The sequence below is a fragment of the Bicyclus anynana genome, chromosome 8 (assembly GCF_947172395.1).
Source record: "Bicyclus anynana chromosome 8, ilBicAnyn1.1, whole genome shotgun sequence".
In the NCBI taxonomy this organism is placed as follows: Eukaryota; Metazoa; Arthropoda; class Insecta; order Lepidoptera; family Nymphalidae; genus Bicyclus; species Bicyclus anynana.
In genome coordinates, this window is record NC_069090.1 from 916,353 (window position 1) to 944,167 (window position 27,815).

General features: G+C 40.4%; 1 protein-coding gene and 1 non-coding gene across 2 annotated transcripts in view; one reads left to right on the forward strand and one right to left on the reverse strand.

Annotated features, from left to right (window-relative positions):
* Positions 1 to 1,112: 1,112 nt before the first annotated feature.
* The window catches only part of LOC112055764 (GTPase-activating protein CdGAPr), an 89,394-nt gene continuing 62,691 nt past the window's right edge, over positions 1,113 to 27,815 (forward strand). Inside the window, exon 1 of the mRNA XM_052883168.1 lies at positions 1,113 to 1,640. The gene's annotated coding sequence lies outside the window, so the exon portion shown is untranslated. The remainder of the gene's footprint in view (positions 1,641 to 27,815) is intronic.
* Trnak-cuu (transfer RNA lysine (anticodon CUU)) lies at positions 23,440 to 23,512 on the reverse strand. Its single transcript has one exon. It is a non-coding gene; the product is annotated as a tRNA-Lys (tRNA).

The window sequence follows — 27,815 nt, forward strand, 5'->3', positions numbered from 1 at the left end:
TTTATATCTACTATTGTGATACAAGTATCTAGTCATATACCCACCTACCTATAACCTGCCTAATAATAAAATTGTTGTATGCTTATTTTTTGTTTGTGTTGTTACCTAAAAAGTACCCATAATCAACACTGGTACCAAGTACCTACCTACTTCAATAAAATTACGATGTCTGTCTGTGATTTCAAAATAAGTACTTAACTATATTTTCCCAAGTGCCAATAGCTAGTCATTTATCTACACGATACTAATACACAAACAGGCTTTTTTAAAGTTTTGTCTGATTTTATTGAGATTTTAGTGAGACACTGGAAGATACAGGAGGTTATTCAGCAATATAAAAGATCTTTTTTAGAATTTAAACTATCGTGAGTGTTATTCATAATAATTGATTATGAAACACGGCTAAAACTCACGTGATAGTAGGTCGGACTATGCCCCACTAGTTTCGAACCCATAGGGACCCTTATTCATGAGCTGGTTTTTGCAACACGGCACGATCCAACCCGTATGGGTTCGAAACTAGTCGGGCATACTCCGACCTAATATCACGTGAGTTTTAGCCGTGTTTCATAATCAGTTAACAAAAAAGATCTATCCAAAAAAATCCATGATTTCCGATATGAAAAATTAAATTTCACGAGGACGAAGTCTCTCGGTAATAAAAAATAACCGTGCATTGTATTTGTACGTTGTACCGACTTGTAAATCTATGATTACATGTAAGTTGTAACTCATTCCAAAAACTGCCATCTGTCCGTGAATTTCTAAAGTACTGTAGTATTTATACTTAGCGCCATCTACATACGCTTTCTTAAACGTCTAAGAAACATACAAAAGACGTACACTACAAGAAGCTCTTAAACTACTGCTACAATAGGTGGCGCTTGCAATCATTAAGCCAGCAATTTATTGTAATCATAAAATTCCAAATTATTAACCATATTAATTAACAATAAATGACATTTTACAAAAGAAATATTTTTAAAAATATTAAAATACAATAGTTTTTGGGGGAAATTGCATAAGTGTTGTAGCAACATTATTTAAAATGGCGTCGCGTCCAAGGTGCATTGAAGCCGCTGACAAGTTGTCAAATCAACCTCTGCATGAGTGAGTTCGCCAGCAGTTGTCAAACGGTTGTTGACTCGTGTGAATACGCAGCAGGCCTTCCTTTGCGATCTTCAATAATAACAACAAATTAAAGTCAATAATAATTGTTTTCAGAGGCACTATGTAGGGTCCTCGGTGACTAAAAGTGCGTGTGCCATTTATAAAAAGGTCGAGTTAATTGAACGTTTAGCGACTCTTGTGTGTTGTTTCGAAAAAATACCTTTTCATCGATTTGTGATTGTGAAATACTTACGCCTTGTTTTGCTTTCCACGTCCTGTTTAAAAAGTGCAACAAACCTTTTCGTTATTTTCACAGCATTTTCACTCTATTTCCTGTTACATACTGCGAACTCTTTTGAAATCTTTTGCCTGGAACTCGAATACATTTTACATCGAATTAACTTTTTTCCGTATCGTGAAAAGAGCTGGGCTTTTATTTTGTGCTAAATAGTGTTTCGGTGTCATGTTTGTGATTGTGTGTTATGGATTTTCCGCATAGGCGTGGTTGAAATTACCCCCCCGCGTTGAAGGTAGGTGTAAAAATAAATTATACATCTCCAGTCAAGTACTTGATATTACGTCTCATTTTAACGCTGTTTATCTAAATTGGATTTATATTTGTTGTTTGCTAATTTATTTATATTATGTACATGTCACGTTTATAGCAAGATGAGAAGATTTTAAAAAAAATTACCCTGTGATATCACTATGTCCATGTATAAATGAAATGTTAACTAGATATAACTCTATTTTGGGTTAATTTCTTAAAACATATTTTAAAGTACTGTGAAATTCTGTTTTGCACTCTATGAGTTGAATAATCCCTCAGGAAGCATAGTTTTTTCCGGGGTTAAAAGTTCCCATGGTTTGAGTGACCATCTCTATACCAAAATTCATTGATTTTTTTTAATCAATGCAGTCAAAAGGTGACAAAAAGACTTTCACATTTATTTTATGAATTGAGTAAGTATAGAAAATTCTAATATATTTTTGATGTGATAATAACTTAATTAACTACATAATTATGATATAATATTATTCTCTAATATAGCAAAGATGCTAACTGTCTCATTGTTTAGCCTCAATGCGGTTCTGATCAAGAGACCTTTCCTAAGAAGGTTTGATTCCAGTGTCAAACTACAAAATGTTGAGCTTATTTTTCTTTTTAGATTATCTCAATAGAGGCCCAGAAAGCCAACACAACCAACTTGCCAAAGTGTTTCACCACCATAACACCACTAAATAATGCATTCCCCTGAAGAAGAAAGAAAATAAATTTATTCATGTCTAAAAGTTACAGACAGTCAGTACCCTATCCTTATGAGTTATGTCAGCATGTCTGTCCCTGCATGTAGAGAATTAAAATTTGTCCTCTGAAAATTGTCTGATAATTACCATTTGGTTTTAAATATCTTTATTGAACAGTTTTCTTTATTGAACACACCAAAGTCTGAAAGATGGCTTGGAAGCAAAAGGCAAAGACAAAATTATCAACATAATAGTGGTAAGCCATTATGTTGATAATTGTGTCTGATTCACCATGTGAATACCACACACAAGCTTTGAGCAGTATGTTCGTGAATAAATATTTTGTTCCTGGGCCCTAGGACTATTATGGTTTGAATAACTTCAGCTTTTATTAAATGGCCAAGGTCTGGCCATTGCAGACTTGCTATATAAGGTCAAACAGAAAATACATAATCAGTCAAATAATAAATGTTAATCAAAAGAAAATCTACAAACTGGAACAGGGAATGAAAGTTTGCAAAAATCTTTGTTAATCAAATTAACCTGACCTGACCCAGTTGGTGTAGTGTTTGCTCATAACTAGGCTAATTTTAAGCTAGCATCGCCTAAGGCTGTTAAGTATGTGTTTTTGAGCATGACTAAGCCCTCATTCACACGAAAGTTTTTAATGGACGTTAAAAAAATGCTCAAATATAGTTTTAATTGAAGGTGCAAGATGCAAGAACCAGCTCATGACTAAAGGCCCCGTATGGGTTCGTAACTAGTCGGGCATACTCCGACCTAATATCACGTGAGTTTTAGCCGTGTTTCATAATCAATTAATTTAATTGAAGGTCTATTTCCAACGCCCAAAATTGAAAATGCAGCACTGCTCGAAAAAAAGCCTTGTGCTGTCCTGAGAACATATACTTGGGAATGCATTTGTTATATTTGAATGCTTTTTTAATGTCCATTAAAAATACTCTTGTGTAAATGATGGCTAATAATATGTCAAATCAAAGTTCATTCATTTCAAGTTGGCTTTGTTTACAAGCACTTTCATTCATCATCAATTTTGACTATTTTTAGAAGGCAGGTTCTGTTGAGAAGAGCCAGCAATAAACTCAACAGTTATTCTTTTAATATCATAATTATTTACAATATTTATAACCATTAAGTACATATTAAAATAGTTAATTTTACTTCTTGTGTGATGATGAAAGCCGATCCAATTGTATTTCCAAAGTAAAGCTTTTGGTTGAAGAATATTCACTGTGATATCTTTTACCTTACCATTCCATGAATTCCTAGTACATCATGTGGTAGAGAGAAAATCTCTCAGCACAGCCCTGTTTGGGCCATCGTACCGGAACATAAACCACTTGGCGGTAAAGTGGACCTAAATTTACCCGAGCAGGACCTCTCTGTTGATGACCACAATACTGTGGTGTGGTGTTTTATATTGATCCTCGATCACTCTGTACTGAAATGTTTAAAATGTATGTAGCAGTACGATAGGAAGGTACACGGACAAAGGGCCTGCTTATCTAAGCATTACAATTGAGGGCAATTAGTGTAAGTGGCGCCGATTAACGAGAGTAACATTGCGTCATGCATAATCACAATGTCTAATCATGCGCCCTGGCCATAGCCAATGTACATTCCACGCCAGTTTCATTCTTTTGCTTTCTTTCTGAGTAGTTTGATGATGTGTAGTGGGATTCAATCTTTATGACGTCTCTGAAATAAGGTGCGGATGATCCTACGCGCAGGTCATAAAAAAATAAAGACGCGTGAGGTGATGCTCTGCCGCCGCGCCACTGCGTAACGGGGGATACCTAAAATCTTGTATTGCGCAGCTTAACGCACGATGTTCGAAACGTCATAAAGTGACTGTACCATGATAAAATAGTGACAGGATTTTTGTTTAATTGTATTGTTGGCGGCCAGTCCACCAAAGCGGAGCGAGGCAGCGGAGCCGACAAACGGAGAAATATAACCAATAGGATTGCACAAAATATCCGCTCCTCTTAAGTGAAATGCGAGTAGTATAAAAATTCATATAAAACCGGTAAGCGGAGCGGAAAATTACGTCTGCAACTCGGCTTATTTTCTCACTTAGCTCTGCAGCCTCGCTCCTCTCCGGTGGAGAGACACAGTACGCAACTCCGCTCCGCAGTTTGTTTCTCCGCTATGCTCACTCGCTCCGCTCTGGTGGACCGGCAGCCTAAAGGGCTAGAATAGACCGAGAGCTTGCAATAGCCTGACATACCTCATTACAGGAAGGCGGAAAATACGTCATCCTGTGTACCTACACTAGCTTAAGAGTGGTAGCAAATAGAGTTTGTGGTAGCTTTGGAAGGTATCCTTAATTGTTATTGTTATTTATTTATTTAGAAAAAAATAATATATTCTATGAAGGAAAACAAACCTACATACCAGAGTTTTTTTTAATTTTCTAGGTGCGAAGTTTGCCAATCCGCAATGGGCCAGCGTGGTCAACTATTCGCCTAACACCTCATTCTGAGAAGAGACTCGTGCTTAACAGTGAACCGAATATGGGTTTCTAATGATGAATATGTTATATACTATTGCTACTACTTATATAAATTATCAGAACTATTAGTTAATCAATTACTGTTCGGTTATTGTATTGATTAGTTGGACAACGTAGCGTATTTATTCCACGTCCCGCTACCGGTGTCATATATGGCAACACTTGGCAACGCAGGCACGTCCGCTACGAGTTCGTTTCAATGAATAGCGCAGCATTGTCTCAGACGAATGGAGGCTTTGCCGGTAATGTGGTATAATGCACGGGGCAAATAGGGAAGCGACTTTTAAGCCCGGAAAAGTCCGAATAGGCTTTTGTGAACATAAATTAAGGGAACACTGGAACAAAACCTTTAATCTGAAGAAAAGTAGTTTGTTTATTTGCGCACTAATCTCTGGAATTACTCGTAAAAGTCGGTTTATTTAAAAAAAATATATATGGCAACTAGATAGAGTAACATACAGGATTACTTTAAACGGTATAGAGAGGGGAATATTTTCCTATACCTACCTATGTACATAGGTGATCGATGACCTATGTGTAAGTTTCCCTAAATTTTCTTATGAAAGACCGTCCTTTAAAAATAATTGGCTCTTGGGAGGCTTCGGCCGTGGCTCGTTATCATCCTACCGTCAAAGACGTACCGCCAAGCGATTTAGCGTTCCGATGCGATGTCGTGTAGAAACCGAAATGGTTGTGGATTTTCATCCTCCTAACAAGTCAGCCCGCTTCCATCTAGATTGCATCATCACTTACCATCAGGTAGACTAAAAAAAAAATTCAACGCAGACGAAGTTAGTGGTGTCTGTTAGTTAAGTACAAATATTATACAGAGAAAATGTTTCCCTTGCCCGCGAACACATAGGTGCGCTCGGAATAACTCTGCCCTGTAATAGAATCTGGGACCGGCGGCCGCGGCGCGCATTTGTAAAGAGTAGGAAAGTCGAAAGCGCGCGTGAGTGAAACCCGTCCGTCTGTGCGACCCGACGCGCCGTCAAACATTTCACGTTTTACTTATTGTTAAAAATCATCATCATCATTACAACCCACATTCGGCTCACTGTTGAGCACGAGTCTCCATAAAATGAGAGTTAGGCCATTGCGGATTGGCAGATATCACACACCTAGAGAATTAAGAAAATTCTCAGGTATGCAGGTTACCTCGCGATGTTTACCTTCACTGTTTGAGACACGTGATATTTAATTTCTTAAAATGCACATAACTGAAAAGTCGGAGGTGCATGCCCCGGACCGGATTCGAACCTACGGTAGGTACCTAACTACGGCCGCAGCCTCCCACCAGCCAAATCTGGACCAATTAAGATTAATTAATTTAATACATTTTACGAACAAAAATACTTTTATGCAGATTGTCTTAGATCTAGACCTACATTACCGCAACGGCTAGGTAAACTAACAGTTTGCGAAACTAATATTGATTACTTTTACCGTATTTTACTCAGATATTGGCCAACAATAAAATAATAAAATGTAGAAATAAAACCATACCAAGGTCACAACGTTATCTGACCCCTGAAGCCGGTGAAATCACCACGCCAGCTCGGCGCGGGATTGTGGGCGCTATCGTGGTGGCAATAAGACGAAGCTGGCGCGGGGACACCTGATCTACGGGCTGACCGCAATGTGGTTCGATATAAGATTACCGCTGCGTATTTTATAATAAATGAGGAAAAGTTGCCTACAGCTAGTAGTTGTGGACGAGGATACGCTTGCGAATTTAATATATTTTTTTTAAAAAGTTGGTCCTGTTTTTCACTAGCTGATGGGCTTCGGCCGTGGCTAGTTACCACTCGTCCGGCAAAGACATAGCGTCAAGCGATTTAGCGTTCCCGTACGATGTCGTGTAGAAACCAGAAGGGTTGTGGATTTTCATCCTCCTATCAAGTTAGCCTGCTTCCATTTCAGATTGTATCATCACTTACAATTATGTAAGATTGTAGTCAAGGACTAACTTTAAAGAATAAAAATATAAATTAAGTACTTACATACATGTAAGTACATAAGCCTAGGTTCATTATGTCAACTAGACTTATTATTGGGTAATTAATATACTTAAATATAAGACGATTCGTTTTTGTATAATTCTCTAATTTGAACAACATTTAAAGTACTCGTAAGTATGGAAATTTTATGCAGTGTTCGATTTTTTAACAGCTTCAAAACAACAGGAAAGCTTTTTGGCAATCGTGCTAAAACTTATAGACCTCATTATTGAGTGATGGAAACATCAGGCTAGACGCTAGACTATAATCAGACTCTGTCCTATCTAGCAGAAAAAAAATTGTTTCACTTCAAAATTCTGCTTTTCTAACCGTAGTCAAGAGATATCGACTACGACAAGAATAAAAATTAAACTTTAGTTGCCTGAACCGGACTCGAGTCCGTTAATTAAATGATCCATCGCAGCCGACAAAGCTAACAGTGTAGAAGTTTCAAGTATACATTATGTACAACTAACATACTCAATTTGGAAGTCGTTTGTTTGATGGAAAGGTTACGAAATGCCTTTCATGCGAAATGAAAATTAATAGGGCGGGGTTCGGTCTGGCTCACACTTGATGCTATACTATGAAACGCATCGGTTAAAGCCACATGCCATAACTTATGCTGCTGGATAACGTGTGGTATAATTATACTGGTATATCTCATTTTGACATAAGAGATATAAAAGAGAGAAGGGATATATTATGTGTGAAATTGACGGACTCGCTCGATGTAGCTATAGTCCTGAATAGACTCTGAGATCTTCTGGCATTGACATATTCAAAGATCGAAAAGAATCATAGTGGAAACGCTCTAGCAGGATCACTTATCATCATTATCATTATGAGTCCACTGCTGACTTTGAGCCTTCTAATAAGGGCCAGCGACCAAATTTCGGATCCGGTCTTCACTGCCAAAAACGCTGTCTGAAGACTTTCGTCTTCAGGCATTGAGAAATCTTGGACGTAAAGATGTCGCGGAGTTACCCAAACGCTGCCCAGCCGAGCTGTAATACTCGTAGATACGTATAAGAAGACGAAGCGAAGCAAAGCTATAAAAGTTTAGCTCCAGTTTCACATGTAGTAGTTTCCTAAAATCGGAGTCGGCGTCAAAGGTCGAATGAGTCACGGCGGCACCCCTTCTGTTACTGTTGGCTTGTAAGTAGGTTACAAAGGGGTAGCCTTTACATACACGCTTACAAATCACGTTTACAAATCTATAATCTGCTACAATGAACAATATTTTTAATTCGGGTACAGTGATGACTAGATTAATCGAGCGAACAATATTTCTAATTCTTTTTCTAAGTAGATATATGGCAATTTTTTATTTGTTACTTTTTTTTATTTAGTAAGTAGTTGAAAAGACAATTCTGCGGGCGGGTATAAAACGCAATATGATCTCATTTGTGTCGTGAGACCATCGAAGGAATCTTGTTCCTCCTTCTTCTCCACAAACCAGTAATTGTTATGAACGATGGCCCAATGTGGTTGGCAAAATACATGCAAATCCGAAGATTTTCGGCGTTTCTTTTGTTTTGATCGGCGTTTTTCTCATGAAAGTATTTCTGAAATGAAATCGTTCTTCCAGCTAAATTCATAAATGTCGGGGAATTTCTAAAAAATATGAAATTTTATCTTATTAGATTATTCAGAAACGGTACAATGTAAATAGTTTAGATTAAAGAATTACAAGACACTTTGAAGTATCAATCTCATCTCGATGTCACAGATAGATAAGATAAGATAATGCAGATTACACGAATTACGAGTGTAAATCTCATTCAGTAGCAGTAGTTATAAAACTAAACTATAAATCACTTTCTCTTCATCTCTTTTCGATGTCTACGAACGTTATGCAAGGATCGAGACCGATGGTAGTGAACTATTCCGTAACTAATTAATTGATCGAAATCAAGTTTTAAGTCTACTGGCGATTCATCTTCCTAAAAATTCATAATAGTATTTCCATAGAAGCATACATACATATTATGCATTTAGTATGTATTTTCACTTATTAAACGCAAGCTTAAAGTTAAGGATTATTTAGATGATAATAAAAATGCTTGGCATTAAATTGCACTATACGATTGTGTACTTTAGATAAATATATCCGGCTCTTCTCAGACCAAGGCGTCCTCGTAACTTTAATTGTAAGTTTTCGACCAATTATTATCACCATAAAAATAATAATAAATAAGCCGTTTATTTCATATTTTACATACACATTTACATTTCTAAATTACATTTCAAAAGTTGTTAGTAGTTTGTTAGCAAGTTTTTAACCGACTTCAAAAAGGAGGAGGTTCTTAATTCGGTCGGTATTTTTTTTTTTTTTTTTTTTTTTTGTTTTTTTTATGTATGTACACCGATTACTCAAAGACGCCTGGACCGATTTCAAAAATTCTTTTTTTGTTTGAAATGGTATAGCCCCCATTTGGTCCCATTGCCATCATGTCAAGATCTGATGGTGGAATCCTGGAGAAATTGAGGGGAACTTTCGAAAATTATATGGGTGTCTAGTGTGTTTGTATACTTTTCCATTTAGTACTTTTAAGCACTATAATTTCATGAAGGTTTAAAGTCGATCTGATGATGGAGCCATAAAACAGACGAGGGAACTCCTCGGCGATTCACAGCAGTTACCTTCTGTTTGGGCTTGATTAATTTGTATTAATGAGAACTTTCCACATAGATAGGTTGTGACTGTCATTTAGGGGATTGGTGATGAAGACCAAGGACAATTAAGGGAACTCCTTAACAGTTTACAGTAACTACCTTGTGTTTGGCCTTGATTAATTCGTATTGCTGAGAACTTTCTACCTATATGAGTTGTGTCTGTTATTAGGGGTCTGATGATGAAGACCAAGGTCAATTAAGGGAACTCCTTAACGGTTTACGGTAGCTACCTTGTGCTTGGGCTTGATTAATTTGTATTGCTGAGAATTTTGTACCAAGATGGGTTGTGACTGTCATTAGGGGTCTGATGTATTCGTTTGAGATGAAATTTTACACTAAAAATGGAAAAATAATAAAAATTTTAATAAAAAAAAATACAACCGACTTCAAATCCTAAAAATGTACCCGCTAAACTAAAAAGCGAAAAATAACATCATAATATGTTCTACCTGCTGATCAGTATGAAGTCGGTGCTTAGCCGGTGTTGTCTTAATTAAAGCCATTTCTGACAGGACCACATGAAACAACACTGTCTGCAAAATCTAAATCTATAAGATATTCTCACATGGCTTGAATTAATACATCACCGGCTTAGCACCGCCTTCATACTGATCAGCAGGTAGAACATATTATGATGTTATTTTTCGCTTTTTAGTTTAGCGGGTACATTTTTAGGATTTGAAGTCGGTTGTATTTTTTTTTATTAAAATTTTTATTATCTTAAATTATGTTAGTAATATTAGTTAGTAAGTTTTTATTAAATATGGACCCTTGAAAGGGTAAAGGCCTCCTCCATCTTCTTCCACAACTCCCTGTTTTTGCCAGATTTCATCCATTCGTTTCCGGCTATCTGAATGATATCATCAACCCACCGTCTGATTGGTCTTCCTACATTTCTTTTTCCTAATGGACCTTTCCATCGTGTTGTTTCAATAGTCCACCTTTTGTCCACATATCTTGAGATGTGGCCGGCCCATTACCATTTAAGTGTGAGTGCATGGATATGAGCATCAGTCACTTAAGTTTTTTGTCTGATAGTCACATTCTTCACTTTATGAATTTGTTTATTATCACCATATAATAATATTATAACCTGAAGTTTCGAAAGTGCTTGTAATCTAAACCAAATTGAAATACTTTAACAAATTTTGACTTAAATTACTTGGTTGGGATGTTTCCTTCTTTGTTCCATCAAAAAAGATGGTATCTCTTTTTAAATTCCATCCATGTTTTCATCAAATTTGTCTACCCTTGACCTATATACTGAGTAATCAGCTCGCTGCAGTGCCGCACTGCGAAACATCAATTTGGGTATGATGGATTGATTTACCCGAATACGAAGTGTAGAGATGTAATATCGTTTGAAGATAGGCATTCGAATGAAGATGATGTTAGATTTTATTTATTATTTACAAGTTCTCCCTTGCCTACAATCTCACCTGATGGTAAGTGTTGATGCAATCTAAGATGGAAGCAGGGTAACTTGTTAGGAGGAGGATGAAAATCCACACCCCCTTCGGTTTCTACCGGAACGCTAAATCGCTTGGCGGTACGTCTTTGCCGGTAGGATGGTGGTTACTAGCCACGGCCGAAGCCTCCCACTAGCCTGACCTTAACCAATTAAGAAAACCTCAGTCGGCTCAGCCAGGATTTACAAGACGGAGGTCTTGTAAATCCACCGTGCATACCTTTGTGCCACGGAGGCCGTCAAAAGATAGGTACTGTATATGTATAATTATAATTATAATTGCGTCGTACGTTCAGTGGCTAAGTGGCTTCGGATTATAAGGTCCAGGGTTCGAGTCCTGGGTCGGGCTACGAGCTTATTGTTCTTCCAAGAAATTCTCAGTAGATATTCCGAAGCCGGAGTCCAATCGGCGCGGAATTGGAAATTGACAGTGTTACACTCCCGTGTCTCGGAGAGCACGTATCCTATCACTATCAGATGGATCACCATCTGATAGAGATCGTTATAGAGTCACGTTATCACCATTCGCGTACCTACTCTGAAACAACGTGGTGGATTATATCCACGTTACGTTCAAAATCCCCTCTTTTATAAGGAGGGAGGTCATGAAGTGTATCGTTAAAAATGTCGATACGATTTATAGAACTACAGACACTATCAAAGATCACATTGCATTCTACCGCGACATCGAGATGTCAAAGATGACGTGGTATCAAGTAGATGAAGAGTGCGACCGCTTCCGATGGCGCGCTTTGTTCGGCGCGGTAATGATGCGGATTCAATGCGAAGGATACCACGCTGGCAGTTGGCGCGTGGAACGAGCTCTCGTTTGTATGCGACATAGGGCTGCCCGCGTTGAACAAAATCGGGACATTTCGGGACTAAGAATTTCAATTCGGGAAGTACATGTGTTTTGGATTGACCGCCTGTCTTACATTTATTTACTTACTTACGCACGCGACTTCGTCCGCGTGAAACTCAATGTAAACTTTCAACTACATAACCTTTGATTCAAATAGTTCCATGTATTATCTAAGTACTTAATTCATCTCCCTCACCTGAAATTAGGATGATATGTATATGATAATTACAGTGAAAAATTTAAATCTGTCATATGCATGATTGATACAGTTGGCACAGTCATAGTTAGTAACTATCTTTACTCTAGTAACGTCACGATTGAGGCACGATCTGTCACAACTGTGGACCTTATAAAGCTACCCATTTTATTAATTTCCCCCATTTTATTTGCCTATCCTGAGCTCATTAATCTTGGTCATATGCATCAAAAATATGCTTTTCGTATACTTTCGATGTACATACTCGTAGCAGCATGTAAAAAAATGTATGTACATAACATTATGCACCTACTTTCTATGTATGTCAAAAAAACGCCAATATTTTTGGTTATCTTAAAACTATTAAGAATCACCCTTCTAGTATTTTCGGGACGAAGTTTTCTTCCCACTGGATTATCCGGGACGCGAGTCACATCACTAGCGCTCGGATCACAATGTCGTTTCGCATTGCGCAAAACGGGATATAGGTCAAGGGTCCGCGGCGAGGGGTGCGGGGGGTAACACAGCGTTGCTCGTAATTATTGCTTTGATTTGTGTCGCGGGCCATTGTATACAGCCATTGAGTTTTGGCTTGTTTAATCGGCCCGTGGTGTCAACTTGAAAAGAAATCCGTCCATGAGTTGAGCTCACGCACACCAAAGGATTCCTACAATCAACTAATCTACTTCTTTAAAATACCATCCATGAGTCGTACACCAAAGATTTTCTACAAAGGAGAAACCCAGTCTCCATACAATCTCGGGCCCAAATTAAACAAATGATACAGAGCTGAAAATTGGCCCTAAATTAGGACAATTATGGAAAACTCGTTAGGCCAATTTTCAAAGAAATCTATATTTGCGTAATCAGTTAAATTACTTTTTTTTTATTTTTTACAAGTTAGCCCTTGACTACATTGTCACCTGATGGTAAGAGATGATGCAGTCTGAGATGGAAGCTAACTTGATAGGAGGAGGATGAAAATCTACACCCCTTTTCGGTTTCTACACGACATCGTACCGGAACGCTAAATCGCTTGGCGGTACGTCTTTGTCGGTAGGGTGGTAACTACCGACAAAGACGTAGCTATGGCCGAAGCCTCCCACCAGCCAGACCTGGACCAATTAAGAAAATCTCAATCTGCCCAGCCGGGGATCGAACCCAGGACCTCCGTTTTGTAAATCCACCGCGCATACCACTGAGCGACGGAGGCCGTCAAAATTCCTACAAACAACTCCTCTTTAAAATACCATCCATGAGTTGAGTTGTCGTACACCAAAGACTTTCTACAAAGGAGAAACCCAGTCTCCATACAAACTTGGGCCCAATTTATACAAATGATACAGGGCTGAAAATTGGCAATAAATTAGGACAATTATGGAAAATCATGAGGCCAATTTTTAAAGAAATCTATATTTGCCTAATCAGTTAAATTACTTATTAGAGGTAGGCAATAATTCGTATTCCTTTGACATAAAATTGATTGCATTACCAGTGTCTAACTGACAGGACAGTTTTAATAAGGATTTGACACTCACTTTACCTAAGCATTTTGTTAAAATATTAAATAATAATGAAAGAGCGGAGCCTTCTGTCACAGGAGTGTACAGCTCTTAAAAAAAGACTAGCCTTTAATTATTTCTTACTGATCGATGTTAACGAAATAAACTATTTTTATATTATTATTTATAAAGATTTTTAATACATTTTTCAATTCGATATCGTTCTGAAAAGTGGGCCCAATTTCGGACATCTCCTTTAAAAAATAACTAGCATTCGCCTGCGGTTTTACCGGCGCAGTTTCCATAGCGAAGTTCAGCGCAAGGAGCATAGTGTGTAGGGCCCAAAAGATTTTCTTTGAGGATAGAAAAATAAACCAATTTTTCATAATTCGTAATGAACTTCCATAAACTAATGACTGTTTCTGTTCATTAAACATACATTCGATATATTCGCTTGATGTACAAAGGTGAAATTTGGAAGAAGATAGTTTCTACATAAACTTAGTAGACGTCCGCTAAGAACTAATTTTGCGACATGGCTGGATTAAGGAAGTCTAAGGTCGCTGGCGTCCACTAGCTATGTAGGTATAACGCTGGATAGAAATGAGAAAGCAATTATTTTTCAGTCATAAAAGATGAGTCAGCCATGTTTCAGACAGTTCGGCGAAACGCTATTAGAGGGGAGCTGGTTATCCTGAAACTATCCCAGACGTTCGTGCGTTTCCGGGACTTATACACTTGTCCACAAAAGTGTTATAGCTTTATTAAGAATGGGATAGTTACCCGATGTATAGTTTATTAGCAAACTTAATAACCATGTTTCAATGCTGCGATGAGTTGTCGTGGGAATCGTAATTTTGGTAACTTCACTCATTTTATATCCATCCTTTAATGCCAACTTGAGGCATAGATTTAAAGTCCCGTTTGCCTGCAAATTCAACCTTCTGTACACCACCACCATACTCGTACCACCGAATCAGCAATCCTATATATTATTTTTATTATAGGTACACGCTTCGAAGTCCTATATTAGTTACTTTATTCGTTATTGTTGCTTTAAAGTTTAATTTATCGCCAGGTGTTGCCTGTTTCTTAAAAGTGTTTTCTAATTTCCCAAAGCATCAGTAGGTACACTTTTCCATAATCAAAGTTTTCTCTTTTCTGTATTCTTGATTATTTTTCTGGTATATTTCTGTAATAAGAACATAATACTTGGACACGAAGACGTGACAAACTAAATATATAATTAGAGATAATTGGTGAATGTTTAGCAGTTTTGTAAGCGAGTATCCCGCGCCGCGTAGTCGCGCCGGCCGCCTAGACGCGTGACGTCACAGCTCAGCCCCACGGGATTACAGCCAAATGGATCCGTAATGCCCCACGGATGTCATCAGTGCCGAGTGCGATCGATAGCTTGCCATTTTTTGTATGACTAACATTTCGCAATTAGTCCATTTTTTTTTTGATAAACCACGTGAGCTCCTTAACAAAAACCTCTTTGTTTAAAAGCTCCTTTGGGTATGTACTACTGCTACAATGCTTTATTTCTGTAATATACGGGTAGGTAGTAGAATAATTAAATAACTCATTACAAACACTGCGTTTTTTATTACTACCAACAAACAACATTGCTGTGTTTATATGTAGTCTATGTATTAATTAGTTAGCTATGGTAGCCGATGAAATTACAAGCGTGGTGGCTTATAATCTTTAGTCAAGCATTTTTCGTCTTTGAACATGAATTAGAGGTTCAACATTTTGTCACCAACCATGACGAATTTTAGTTTTTTTTTATGTCGTAGCGTATGGTGTGCAGTTGGTAGTGTACTGTCAGCATTGTCTGGACTCCGATCTTGGCAGCGACTCCGATCTTGGCAGCCGTCCCGTGCGGTCGTCTGTCCTCGCCTATGCAGGTTTTCGATCCCACGGTGGAGGCCACCAATATTGGTTCTTCTTTTGAGAGGGTGCTAGTTTTTCTAGTACTGTCTTGACCACCGATTTCGTTGTGCTGTGTTGTGTTGTGTTCTGCGTTGTTCTAGTGTAGTTAAGTGGTTCCGGTCCGTGAGTACACTAGAATAAGAGTAGGTACACCCACGTCACCTAAAGGCGTGGACCACTAGGGCCACACAGTAGGTACTCACCTCCCCGCCCCGGTGGGGAGGCCCTGTTAGTTCCGGGGTCCACTATGGACCCCAACTCCGTTCCGCCGCCGTACTTGGAGGCCCTCTTCAAGGACCTCCGAGTTAAATTTCCAGGCTATCTGGAAAGTTTTATGTCTTCGCAACCGATTGCGTCTCAAACCGTGACTTTGACTCAAAGTCAACCCCAATCAGGTAGTCCCCTTCCGGGAAATGCCGCCGCGTCCCCCGCTATCCCCGCAACCCCCGCGCCACTCGTGACCCAGCGCCACGTGCTACCTGCTCAGGTAGTGCGCCCGCCGCTGGGCAGCCAATCCGCGGCCCGCGACCCACGTGTCTCGGCCTCGGGTCGCCCGGCAACACCGATTCCGGCTCCGTCCGTAGGGCCTAGCGCGCCTAACGCGCTCCCCGGGCCCTCAGCCCACCCAAAGGGCACTTTGCCACCCTCCCGCGAATCTATGACTCGCACTCCGACCAACACGTTCCATAGGCCTTCCGCCATGGACATTTGCGATATCCCAGAGTCGCAGGGCTCACCGGCTCCAGTTGACGATGGCTTCACCGTCGTCGTAAGTAATCGAAAACGGCGAAAGGCTACTAAAACCGACGCTCAGCCCACTACCACTAGCAAGGTCACTGTGACCGAGAGCCAAGCTCGGTCACAAACCTTATCCGATTCAGACTCCGAAAGTGAGGACTCTCCTATGGAGGAACCTCGCAAGGAGAAGATCCCCCCAATGTTTATTAGGGACAAGGACGCATGGGCAAACAAAATTGTCCCCATGCTAATAAAAAACAATATCCCTATTCCAAACGCCCAGCTTACCACCTTAGGTATTCGTGCGGAATGCGAGTCATCCGGTGACCATAGGCGTCTGACAGCTTTATTGAGGTCAAACTCAATAGGCTATCACACTTACGCTCTGAGCGATGAGCGAGTCCTCCGCGTAGTAGTCCGCGGTCTCCCCAAGGAGCTTGATACTGAGCTCATCAAAGCCGACCTGCTTAAACAGGATCTCCCCGTCCAGGAGGTACACCGAATGTACCGATCACGCTCAAAAGAGCCGCTAGACCTCTGTCTAGTGATCCTCGAGCTCTCTCCTGAGGGCAAGAGGATATACAACTTGAAGGCGATATGCCACCTCTCTGGCCTCTCCTTTGAGAAGCCCAACAACCGTGGCCGCATAGGTCAATGTCATAGATGCCAGACCTATGGACACTCTCAAAGGAATTGTTTTGCCCGTCCCAGGTGCGTTAAGTGCCTGGGAGATCACGGCACGATAGATTGTCCCCGCAAGGAACGGATCGCTGAAGTGCCCCCAAGCTGCGTGCTGTGCGGCGAAGCCGGCCATCCCGCGAACTATCGCGGATGCCGGAAGGCCCCACAGCCAGGCAAGCGAAGGGGCAGGGCAGCGGGCCGCAAACCGGCGGCACCCAAAAAGCCCGCTCACAGGTTTGTTCCAGCGCCGGTGCCTACCACCAACGCTTGGAACAAGCCATTGTACGGAGCGCCTAACGCTCCTAGTGCGGCACCGGCTTCTCCGGTCGCCAAACAGCCCCCGAGGGCCGCTCCTGCGGCCCAACCCCCTCTCTCGGCCCCTCAAGCCTCGTCCAAACCTTCATACGCGACTCACTCCTTCTCGGATGTATTCCGTATGGAAGAATACGATCTCTTCATTGAGAAATATAAAGTAGACCCCCTAAGGGCAATAGGCGAGCACAGTATCATGCTCCGCGCGATCGAAAACTATAAAAATTTTCTAAATGGCTCACAACGGTAGATTAAAACCACATTCCCTGACTGTCGGCTTCTTCAATGCAGACGGGCTCACCGATAAATTACTCGAGGTCCGCGAATGGATAAGCGACCACAAACCGGACATCTTTCTGGTGCAAGAGACCTTCTTGAAACCTAGCCTTCGCGATCCCAAAATAGGGAATTACCTAATGATTAGAAACGACCGGACCACCCAAAGGAAGGGAGGTACAGCTATATATCACAGAAGGGCTCTTCACTGCACTCCTCTTGATCCTCCCGAGCTTACTAACATGGAAGTCTCAGTATGTCAGGTCAGTATGACCGGCCATCCGCCGATCACATTGGTTTCAGTTTACCAACCCTGCGGTAAACGTCTCTTAGAGAGTGACATTCAGACACTCCTCTCCTTAAGTGACTCCGTCATTTTGGCCGGTGACTTTAACGCTAAACATACAAGTTGGCTCAACGCTTATAATAACACTAGCGGCAACACTCTAAGAAGACTGACTGACCGCGACGATGCTAATTTCATTTTGCTCACCCCCGACAAACCAACACGTTACCCGAGACTGACGGACACACGAAACCAAACTCCGAGCGTACTGGATCTGGCACTCGTAAAGAACATCACTCTTGAAGTGAGTCCTTTGGAGGTGTTCTCGGATCTGGCCTCGGACTCGGACCACAGACCAGTTATACTCCAGCTTGGCCCCCCGCCCTCCACGACCCCCCCGACCAAAACTATAATTAATTACGGGAGACTGTCTGAGCGTCTCAAGTCCTTGGCTTCACAGCACCTAGATCAAATTCCTGACGAGATAGAAACGTTAGGCGAAGCGCTCGCAGCTTCTTCGAACCTAAATGGCCATATTCGCGAAGCAATAAAAGATTGCACCAAGGAGGTCCCTGCCTTCAGCAAGGCCCCCTTGTCGTCGGACCTACGGGCCCTACTAACGGATAGAAACGCACAGCAAAGACGCTACGAATCTGAACCGACCCGACAAAACGCGAGTCTTCTTTGGACTCTCGGAAGACGGTGCAAGCGTCGCTTGCGCTGGCGTTATGACAGACAATGGGACGACCGACTGAGAGAGCTCGAGCCATCGCACGTAGCCTTCTACGACGTGGCAAGATATCTCAAAGCCGACCGCCTCGCAGCCACCCCACCTCTCAAACGCCCTGGCCTCCCAAACGCGATCGAGGACATCGATAAGGCCGAATGCCTAGCCGACAGTCTGGAAGCCCAGTGCACTCCAAGCACTACGGCATTTGTAAAATCACACGCGAAAAAAGTGAAGTCCGAACTCACTTCTATCTTATCTCGCCCCCCGGACGGAGTCGAAATTACCCCTACGTCATGCGAGGAAGTCTCTGCGGTTATCAAGGGCTTGCGCAAAAAGAAGGCTCCGGGGCCTGATACGATTAGCAACAAAGCTTTAAAGCTTCTCCCGGTCCAGATAATCAACCTCCTGGTGAACATCTTCAATGTTCTCCTAGCTCACTGCGCCTTCCCAGACGCATGGAAAGAAGCCACGGTCATTGGCATCCACAAGCCGGGTAAACCCCGCGACCTCCCGACTAGCTACCGCCCAATTAGTCTTCTCAACACCATTGGCAAGGTGTATGAGATAATCATTTTGAATCGTCTCAAAGCCATTTGCGATGAAAAGCAACTTCTCATCAAACAACAGTTTGGATTTCGATGTAAACACTCATGTGTTCATCAAGTGCACCGCCTCACGGAGCACATTCTAACCGGTTTTAATACATTTCATAACCCCATCGCCACCGGGGCGCTCTTCTTTGACGTAGCTAAAGCGTTTGACCGCGTCTGGCACGAAGGCTTGATATTCAAACTAAACCGTTTCGGCGTACCAAACAAAATGGTACGCTTGCTACACAGCTTTCTGTCCAACCGCACCTTCAGGTACCGTATAGACGGCACTCTCTCTTCACCCAGACAGATTCGCGCAGGAGTCCCTCAGGGCTCCGTGCTCTCCCCGCTTTTATACTCGCTCTTCACAAGCGACATTCCCACCGACCACCCGGGCGTACACGTCGCCCAGTTTGCGGACGACACCGCACTGTACGCGACGGCAGTAAACCGGGTCCACATTAGAGCCCGCCTCCAGAAGGCGGTAAACATTATAGGTAAATGGTTCCGCCTTTGGCGTATAGAAGTCAACCCAGAGAAAAGCGCAGCCGTGCTTTTCACCGGCAAAGCGGTCTCCCGTCTCAAGTCCGGACTCAAAGAAGTCTCCCTTTACGGAGCACCCATCCCCTGGCAACGTACTGCCAAGTACCTAGGCGTTACCTTCGATAACCGCATGAGCTTCTCCATGCACGTTAACAAAGCGAGAAAAAAGGCCGCATACGTAATGCACCGCCTTTACGCTATGATAAATAAGAAAAGTAAATTGTCCCTCCGCTCAAAGCTAACGCTTTATAAAACTACGATCCGTCCGATCTTAACCTACGCTAGTGTAGTGTTTGCCCACCGTCCCAAAGCGACCCTTAGGCCGCTTCAAACCCTACAGAATCGTTTTCTGCGTCAAATCACGGGCGCGCCGTGGTTTTTACGCAATAATGACCTCCATAGAGATCTAGAATTACCGACAATAGCTAAGTACATGAAACAGCTCTCTCAAAACTATTTTGACAGAGCTGCCATCCATCCCAACCAACTAGTGGTTGAGGCCTGCAATTACACTCCCAACCTAAACGCTAACTGCAAGCAGAGGCGTCCCAAGAACGTCCTTTACGATCCAGACGATGACATAACAACCGACAATGCTTCCCAGGTAACACAATCACAAGCTACACAGCGTCTTCGCCGGCGAAGACGAGGTCCCCGATATCTAACGTCACCCGGACGTGGGTTTTCTAACTCACGATCTTGGGGGCGTCCGGACTGATTCACTCAGGTCACGGTTACCTCCTCCAGAATGGCCTTCTAAGCCGAGGTCCGAGTCTCATAGGAGACGCCCTTAGAGAGCCGTTCCGTCCTCTATCTTTCTTTCAGCCTTCGGGTCACATCAGGCGATGCTTCTGCGCTCGCCCAACCCCCCCGGTGACGCCGTAGTGGTTCCGCAGGGAGCTATCGGCACCTACTCAGACAGAAAAAAAAAAAAAAAATGTACTGTCATTTGAAAAAAGAGGCCTAAAATATTACATTTGAAAAAATATTCCCAAGCGCTGACCATATGGTGAGAGAATACGTGCAACCCATTAGTAACTCTAAGTTCTTGTGTATATGATTATTTTTAACTCGACCACTCAGTTTGGCAAGTCCCGAAAACTTGAGTATGTTTAGCATACGTGTAGTTTAGTTTACAATTTAATAATGACCTGTGTTGTGTTGCAATAAGAGTGCGTTGTAAAATCTAGCTGACGCCGTGCGGTTTCATCCGTGTAATTCCCGTTCCCGTAGCAATATGGGGATAATATATAGCCTATAGCCTTCCTCGATAAATGGGCTATCTAACACTGAAAGAATTTTTCAAATCGGACCAGTAGTTCCTGAGATTAGCGCGTTCAATCAAACAAACAAACAAACAAACACTAACAAACAAACAAACAAACAAACAAACAAACAAACAAACAAACAAACAAACTCTTCAGCTTTATAATATTAGTTTAGATTGCGGATTATATTCCCACGGGATCTCATGTCCTTAGCAGGACCGTGATTGTTATATTATTAAGTAACTAATTAATTAATATTCTAATCTAGTTTGCATGTGTAATTTTTAGGTCATCCTTTATCTTCGATAATATAGTTACTGCAATGAAAAAAGGAATTAAAATCCGGCCGTGCGTGTCGGGCCTCGCGTATTGTAGGATTCCGAAAATATACGTCATAATGATGATGAATGATAAGAATGATGGTTTTTAGGGTTCCACTTTGGAACGTACAAAAAAGAAAACGTTGTTATTGTCACCAGCAGCTTTGTATGTACTCTATAGTGTTGCCTAAAGTATTTAGCGTCATTTACATCAGATTTTGCATTTTATCTTCTTTTATTGTAGTGCATTTTATTATTATAATTCTTAATTTCTAATTGCTATCCTCATATTAAGTACTTATGTGGTGTTATTACAGATTTGAATTAATTCAGATCAGAATACAGCAAGTTTTGTCACAAAAAGCCCTACTAATTCAGATCTATGTTTCAGTTTTATCGATTTTCAAAGTTTTGCTCATAATCAGCACTGTTCATCCATTTACAAAACGAAGTTTTCGAACAGTAAGCTTTTCTGTCCAGATTATGAGTTATGACGTCCAAAAATTTTCGCCTCTTACGCGGATATTCTCTAGTCAAGGAGTTTACTTCCAAGTTCCAATGTTAAGTAAAGTTTTAATGCAAGATTAAAATTTTTATAGCACGCCTTTCAAAGTGCCTTCTTTTCTATTGTTTTCCATTTTTTATAGAAAAAAGCTCCGCCTTGGCGCGTGTGGAGTGTGCTCGATAGTGAGGCACTCGACCCCGACTTATCTCTTAAAGTGCAGCACTTGTGCACCTAATGAATCACACACCAGACCCCTAGTAAGAGGTATACACGCTCGCAAACGGTCTCTCGTTTTCGGCTGAGTTTCATCATAATCATCAGCAAAGTCCCCGATATCTGACGTCACCCAGACGTGGGCTTTTTAACTCACGATCTCGGGGGTGCCCGGACTGATACACTCAGGCCAAAACACCCTTCCAGAACGGCCCTCTAAGTCGAGGTCCGAGTCTTAGAGGAGACGCCCTTAGAGAGTCGTTCCGCCCATCTACTCTGCTTCTGCCTTCGGGCCCCATCAGGCGATGCTTCTGCGCTCGCCCAAACCCGCCGGTGACGCCGCTGAGGTCCCATAAGGAGCCTACTGCACTTACACAATCCGAAAAAAAAATCAGCAAATTTTAACAACCCACAAGGTCTCCTTACTATCTCACGGAGGACTAGCCTACTAACTTATAGGAGAGGGAAAATTGACCTGTTAAGCTCTTCCAATGTAAGTTTTGGTTAGGTTTATTTGTCTCATAACTAACCTAACCAGAGGCTTGGCTGGCATATTCACAATTTTGGTCATCAAAATAAACCTATTAAAATACATCAAATCAATTGATAAATGTCATCTACCTACTATATGATATCCACCAGTAGGCACCGGATGACATTTGTTACATAGAATCTCAATTCTGTATAATATGTCAACTAGCATACATCAGAAGTAGTGAGAGTTATTCAAATATTTAATAAAAATATATTTTACATTTTTTTCCCCAAGTAACACTAAATTTTAAACAAATCTAAGTTTTAAATAAATGGATTATGACAAATCATGACCCTCAACATTTAAGACTCGTAAGTCGACACATCGATTGCCTGTATGCAAATTTCACACTAAGGGCACTACTGGTTTACCAGTCAGCAGACTGCTTTTGAGAAAGGCAAGTTGCAATGTGTGTGTGCATGCATTGTTCATTTTGAAGGTCATTATAACCAGCCCCAGTAGCGAGACTAAAAACGTATTATATTTATTACATTATTATATTATGTACTTAGCTGTGCCCACTGTTATCACCCGCGTAGATATCATTCCTGTGGGAATGTCTGGATAAAAAGTAGCTTTTTTTTCTATATCAGGTTGTAATCTAGAATTTTATCCAGATCTGTTTTGTTCTAGGCCGTGTTAGAGAGCAAGTATTCATAAAATAGTCGTTGAGTTTTTAACACGCTATAAGATTTTTTTCCAATTTAAAACGCATTTTATTACGCATTGTTTTCTTCGTTTCTTGCATGCAGGTGTCACCTAGGAGGCGACAAATACAAAATGTAAAAAAAAAACCATAATACTAAATAAGTTAGCGCTTACTGCAATATGGCTATACTCACAGTGTATGTATAATAATATATTAATACTCAAAATGAAAAAGAAAAAATTAAAAAGGTGTTTCGCCCAACGTGGGGCTCGAACCCACGACCCTGAGATTAAGAGTCTCATGCTCTACCGACTGAGCTAGCCGGGCTGTTGCGATGGGTCGCGAAATATCAATATGCCTTCGTTTACTAATATCATGTGATAATATAAATATTCAAGGAGAGATATTTTTAAACGTATTGAATAATTCGAAGGGTACTCTGTCTCGCGGTGTTCCTCTGTGAAATCTCTAGTCCGGTTGAAGTGCGAACTGATGTCGATCATAGTTATTTCTTCCTTCAATCTATTGGCTCCAGAAACCACCTGGTTTTGTGGGGAATGAGGAAAATGTTAATAACAAGACTGAGTAGAGACAAAAGTACATAGTGTAAACAGTACTAAATAATGTATTACAGGGCGATTGTTATTACAAAGCAAGTCGATTGAATGACCTTAGGACTTTGCTTTGTATTTGGGTACATTTATTTTTTTAATTACTCTGTTTTTTTTATTTATTTTATAACAAGTTAGCCCTTGTCTGCGACCTCACTTGATGTTGTGAAGTGGTGCAAGTCCATTCACCTCTGACGGTTTTTACGCGGCATCGTACCGGAACGCTAAATCATTTGGCGGTACGTCTTTACTGGTACTGGTAACTAGCCACGACCACCTGAACCAATTTGGAAATTATAAAATCCTAAACTGGTAATCGAACCCGGGAACTCTCTGTTGAGAACCACTATCAAGTGCGCTAGAGACGAGCTTATTAAAGTCGATTATGCCCTCTACACACTCGAAATCGCTTGTACAAGTCCATCGTGGCAGGTGTGTAGGAGCCATTACTTTAGCGAGAAATTCTCGCAGATACATCATGAGGTGCTTGAACTGATAATAAACGCGCCATAGAAACGAGAAATGCGTATAATATAATATATTGCGTATCGTATAGTATACTACGAGTAGAATCGTTGGCGTGACGGATATAATGCAGGTGGCAAGTGAAAACTTTTGATTCGGTACCGATAGCAAAAAAGGTAGAACTACACGTTTTTCGTTTCTATAAAATGAAACAATACATAGGTATATATAAATTTTCTATTGTTAATTTATTTATCATCTTTTGCCATCATAGATACAATATTCCATCTCAAAATACAGAAAAACCACGATCAGTTGTCATTTTATAGCACGCATTATGTTCGAAGAATGCAAGTCCCACAAAACGGCATACACAAAGTGACTAATCGCTTGTTCGTGAAATTACACCTAAAAAGAGTACTTTCAACGGCTTTATTCCTATGCGCCTTCTGGAGTTTTCTTTATTCTGAGTATTCAATCTTGAAATATAATAAATAGCTATTAATACATCTTCCATCTTTCCTTACAAAACATTATTCTCTGTTTATCTATATCTATACCATTATAAAGCTGAAGAGTTTGTTTGTTTGATTGAACGCGCTAATCTCAGGAACTACTGGTCCGATTTGAAAAATTCTTTCAGTTTTAGATATCCCATTTATCAAGGAATGCTATAGACTATATATTATCCCCGTATTCATACGGGAACGGGAACCACGCGGGTGAAACCGCACGGCGTCACCTAGTTAATATTATAAAGAGATAAAGTTTGTGGTGTTGTTGGAGTAATCTCTGGATGTACTGAACCGATTCTGATTCTTTTTTCCATTAGAAAGCCGCGTTATTTGTGAGTGTCTTACGACAATATTTAATATCATTGGTCATATGTTATATTATATCCCATATTTTCACGAGAACGGAAACTACGCGGTTGAACCGCGAAACGGCGGCTAATTGCTTTTAAATTAATTAGATTAAGTTGTCAAAAATGTTTAATTGGTTTAATTTTGTTTCAGGTACTAAATTGAGAGTCGCTCAATTTGTTGGTGAAAGCGCACGGACCCTCGCCAGTAATACTAATACTTATACCTTATACTGGCCTAGTATAGGTATTATGTACTTACTTACAAACATAGATGCGTTATTAGTCGATAGTTAAAATTTTATACGTTTTATCTATTTATCACCTTCAAGTTGTATCGTCATTAGCAATAGCAACCCATTTTCGGCTGACTATTGAGCGCGAGGCTCCTCTCAGAATGAGAGGGGTTAGGCCAATAGTCCACCACGCTGGCCCGATGCGGATTGGCAGACTTCACACACGCAGAGAATTGTGAAAATTATTAGTTAAGTTGTAAGTATATGTCTAGTATTCTACCTGTAGCTGTAAAACACTTGCTCAGTGAAGTCAGATCGAAACTACATATTTTTTTACATTTTGATATATTAAGTTAAAGCAATCTAGAAATACGTAATTGTTATAGGTACATCTTAATTAAGTCCATTTGATTTTTTTTTTGCTAACCGTACAACACCTAACGCCTTGCCGGTTTACTATAATCGCGTAAACAAATTAAACTAACGTACATGAACCAGGTTTAACTACTTGTTGCCTACCCAACTACGCACTAGCTTTTCATTTGGATTTGCTTCCTTTTCTTGTCCAACAATAATATAATTTATTAAGACATTAATAACATCGCACAGGGCAGGAAACGTTATTCTTAAAAATAAAAAAATAAATAGAAATCGTGGTACAGAGAGTCTAACATAGGCTTATGTCCCGATTTCTTCACGAAAACAAATGCTACGTGTCCGCGTAAAAATCGGTGTAAACTTTTCGTAAATAACGCATTATTATTTTGAACAAATTTGGGTAGTATAAAAAAGGTTATATGAACTAACCTTATATACAGTCGTGGACTTTTTTTTAGAACTTTTTAAAGGGGAACAATTCTGTCACACAAGATTTTTGCTAAACTACGCAGCGCACGCAGCGTAACCTTTTACTTTGGTGCTCTACTCTTATTGGTCTTAGCGTGATAATATATAGCCTATAGCCTTCTTCGATAAATGGGCTATCTAACACTGAAATAATTTTTCAAATCGGACGGAGTGGTTCCTGAGATTAGCATGTTCACGCAAATAAACTAACAAACAAGCTCAGTTTTGTATATTAGTATAGACACGGACTAAATCACTAAAAGCCTGTGTTAACCAGACCATTTTATGAAGTCAGAAAATTTGTCAGTCTGTGCTTCTACCATAGGTGTGTAGGTACGGAAGCCAATAATGGAGTTTGGACTGTGGTGACTTTGGAAGGTAGCAGCTTTCAAGGTCAAGATCCTTAACCGTTCACTTATGAAAGGAGCACGGGATGACAAACTATCAGCATTTATAAAATGAAGTAGATATATGTCTGCCCGCAGACTTTCGTTCTAATACCAAGTGTCGAAAAACTCAAGCCAGCGTGGAGGACTATTATGGTCGGAGAAGAGACTCGTGCTCAATAGTGAGCCGACCATGGATTGTTAATGATGCTCAATATCTAATGTCAAAACGCAGTTCGGCACAAAGCGTAGGTGTCTGATCTCGTTCTGCGAATTATATAAGAAAAGTATAATAAAGTTACGAATGCATATATTGTTATGTGTTAAATATTTGCGAGTCATCGTTGTTAGCGCTTTCCACTGAGATTTAGCGTTGCCCGTAATATTATCGCATAACGCTTATGAACAAGTTTTAGCTAGGGCTGGCACTGTCTCGTTTATTTATATTGACATCTTTTAAAGGCCAGCGCCCATATAATAATGTTAACATAACACATCTTTTAACCGATTTCATAAATTCCCGTGGTTGTCGTACATACTACAACAAATCCAATTTGAATGTAATTTTTGTTATTTTAATGCTTAAATATTTTCTGGGTTGCTAACATGATACGGTAAATTTCAAGAGTTATGTGCATTTTATGAAATTAAATAGGTACATATTACGTGTCTCAAACCGTGAATAACAAACATTATGAGAAAACCTACATACTTGAGAAATTTCTTAATTCTACACGTGTGTGAAGTGTGCCGATCCGCATTAGGCCAGCGTGGTGGACAAATAGCCTAACTCCTCTCAAACAGTAATTAGTGTCAATGTCTACTAAACCGTACACTATAGTTTAAGTAGAATTAAAGTAACACAAATTAAACACTAAATTAAAGAGTTCTTAATATAAATCAACAAAACAGAAAAAAAAAAATATGTTCATTGTACATAATAACACATCGTGAGGAAACTTGCATACCTGAGAATTTTCTCAATTCTCTGCGTGTGTGAAGTTTGCCAATCCGCATTGGGCCAGCGTGGTGGACTATTGGCCTAACCCCTCTCATTCTGAGAATAGATTCGAGCTCAGCAGTGCGCCGAATATGGGTTGATAATGATGATGATGATGTACATAATGTTATTGTATGTGACCGAGTATTATTGATGAACACTATTACAGTTAAAATAAGTTGAAATAGTTCTGTGGCAGCCCTACTAGAAAGCGTTAGTAGCGC